The 2,966-nt window shown below is 49.1% G+C and overlaps 1 long non-coding RNA gene across 1 annotated transcript; it reads left to right on the top strand.

The window, feature by feature from the left end:
* The first annotated feature begins 284 nt into the window (after positions 1–284).
* LOC309971864 lies at positions 285–972 on the top strand. Its single transcript, XR_014326767.1, has 2 exons — positions 285–605; positions 637–972. It is a non-coding gene; the product is annotated as an uncharacterized lncRNA (long non-coding RNA).
* The last annotated feature ends 1,994 nt before the right edge of the window (positions 973–2,966 follow it).

The following is a 2,966-nucleotide window of genomic DNA, read 5'->3' as shown; positions in this document are numbered from 1 at the left end:
ACTGTGTTGTGTTTGTAGAAGAATGTCTATTAGTGGTTCATTAACTTGGATCATGTTTGGAAATCTCTGTGAGCTTGTTAAAAGAAGACATTGTGCCTTCCTGAAAACTGCTATTCTGTTAAAAAAAAAAAATGCAATTCAAGTGTAGTGTTTCTCCCTCATACCAGAGTTACTGCTTGAGGCGCTGAGGGGACCTCAAGCACAAGCTGATGTCGATGAGGTATGGAATAGCTGGCAGGAGTCTTAGCGTGTCCTCTCTGCTCTGTGGTTTTTAGTGTAAATATGACCCCAGTTGTTGCGTTTGCTGAGCCTGCCTCCCTGATGGATGTGGAGTCGCACTTCCTGTCTTAGTCATTTTAAGAGCTCATGAGAGAGAGACTAAAATGAAGACAGAGGGACATAACTCAGACAACTTCTCCAAACAGGCATGAAAGCATTTTCCAGCTATGCCCCGTCAAATGCCCTTGATGAGTAATAGTCTGTCTTTTTTTTTTTTTTCTTTCTTTCATTTCGTTCACCTACCTTCCTGGTGATTCTTTGAAACAGCCAATTCCCGATTTGAAATGCTTATTCTGGGTAAGGAGATACAGTGTATCTGTATCACTGTATCTGAGATACAGTGTATCTCACACCAAGTAAGCGTGGAGGCACTGCTGAGCCCGCTCAGAGGGGCAGCGTGTGCCGAAGGCCAGGCGTGGGCCCGGGTGTGTTCTTCCTGGCTGCCTGGCCCCTGCAGCCCCAGGGCCTTGCTCCGCCCAGGGCTTGCTGTCCCTCGGAGCTGGGCGTGGGTGTCCCTGTCCTGAGAATTCCCATGGTCATCTTTCCTGGGGGTCGTATGTTCTGGCATCTAAGAAAAGTGAGTGCCTCGTCATCTCCTTGACTAAGTCCCGTCAATTCTCTGCCACTAATCCAGTTTGCAAATTGAAAAAAAAAAAGAAAAGAAAAGCATCTGCTCAACTGGGTGGCCATCCAGTCTGTCCAATTGGGAAGACAGCTGAGGACACCAGATTGAATTTGCTTTAAGCAAACTGGGTATATGAAAATTGAAAATTGAAAAAGGGGATGATTGTTCACTTTTCAAAAGTTCCTTTACCGTACAAAAGAGATGAACAGGAGGATTTCTTTAAACAGCAAGTTCTTCCAGTACTCTAAAAATAAGATGTAATTAAGGTCCTTTGTTTCTAGAGCATAATTTATGCATAAAGGTGGTGTGCCAGAAAAAATACTGAAAGTCTTTTCAAATTAACTTTTTAAATTACTAAAAATTTTTATCTGATGGGTTCCATTTTACTGGATACATACATGTTAGTAGTTTGTGCTCCAGATGGGAGGAGGGGAAGAATGCATCCTACTGTGGACAGCTTGAACATAACAATTTTAAAACTGAGGGCAGTGCGTCATGTGACCTGCCACTCATTAATCTTCCAGTATCTGTTCTTGGAAACCCAAAGTCAAACCTTTTAACCTTTAAGCTAGAAGGAGAGCTGTCTCGAGCAAGCTCTCATGTAAAATTCATGAGCTCTTAGCCTCAGCCCCCAGCCTGAGGACCTCCAAGAGTCGAGGTGATTCCACTGCCCGCAGAATGAATGTCATAGGCTTTTATACAAGTTGTGTGGGAGGATTGAGGGTTTCGCTGGGTAGACTTTATACTTCCAGGATGGCTGTGTGGGGTTACTCCTCTTCCGTTCATGCAGACCTTCATTCAGCGTTGAATGTCCGTTGAGAAGCCCCGTGCCAAGCGGCAAAGACAGGCCTTGGCCTCGCTCTCCTGGAGCGCAGGCTGGTCCTCCGGCCCTCACGGCCGCAGCCCGCTTTAAGGTCCCAGAACGGCCGCTTTGATAACCGGTTCTTTTCCTCTTTCTCTTTCTGCTACTTGTCACCTCTCCTACCCGCCTGCCCCAAAGTTCAGGGTGTCAGGGTGTCAGCGTCCAGACTTGTCAGGCCACTGTGAGTTGTTAACAGAAACTGGCTTTGTTTTTCTTGTACCTCAACAAGGGCATAAGCTTTGACTTTAAAAAATATAAAGCACTGATTCCTTGTTGCTCATGGCGATTCTCTCGTCCGAATAGGAGTGGCCCAGAGAGAGAGAGAGAGAGAAGTGTTGGCAGGTGGAACAAGAAGGGCGAGGCTTGTTGGGCTTTTGGGAGCAGAGTGGAGAAAGGAAGGGTCCTGACTCTGTAACGGCCAGAGTGGCGTGGAGCGTGTAGTCCATAGAGTCACTGACGCCTCCATGAGCGAGGCGAGGGGTTGTGGGCATTTTTCATTCGCTTTTTCAATCCGTCAAGGAGGCGCTCATATTCCAGGAAAGGAGGGAGAAGATGAGGATGAAAAGAAGGCCCTCCTGGGGGTGTGGACCAAGGGGGCCTGGGGACGGGGCCTCAACTAATGCAGGAGGCCTTGCAAGGAGGCCGCCATCAAGTAGAGCGTTTTCAGTGGCTGACTGAGCACCGTCAGGTAGAGAAGGGAGCGTTCCACGCAGAGGGAATGGCAAACGTCAGCCTCGCTTCTAAAGCCTAAGTATCAACCAGCATCTCTGCTCTCCCCTTGCGTCGCCAGGGCCCCTGAGAACACGGCTGGCAAAGGGGAGCCTCCAGACCTCCTGCCTCCTCTGTGATGGCCACTTCCCACGCAGCCCCTCCCAACTCCCCACGGGTAGCCTTGGTGGTGGGTAGTAATCTCCATTTTACAGAGGAAACTCACAGTAGCTAAGGAACTTGGCCAGGGATTGCATATCCAGTAAAGAGCAACTTCAGAGCCGCAAGGCCACCGATGGGTCCGGTTCCAAAGGGCACACTTTTACCCAGAATGCCGAACCGCCTTGCCCTGAATGAGCTCGCTGGAGGGCTCTGCCGGACCCTGAGACCCTGTGCCTCCCGCCCACCAGCGCCCATGAGGTTGGATCTCAGCACCTCTGGCGACAGCTCAGTCCATCATGGACCAGAAATCTCTGTTACATTTGGATCATT

The sequence above is a fragment of the Leucopleurus acutus genome (assembly GCF_964270905.1).
Source record: "Leucopleurus acutus genome assembly, chromosome: 15".
Classification (NCBI taxonomy): domain Eukaryota; kingdom Metazoa; phylum Chordata; class Mammalia; order Artiodactyla; family Delphinidae; genus Leucopleurus; species Leucopleurus acutus.
This window is presented reverse-complemented; position numbering and strand designations above follow the sequence as displayed.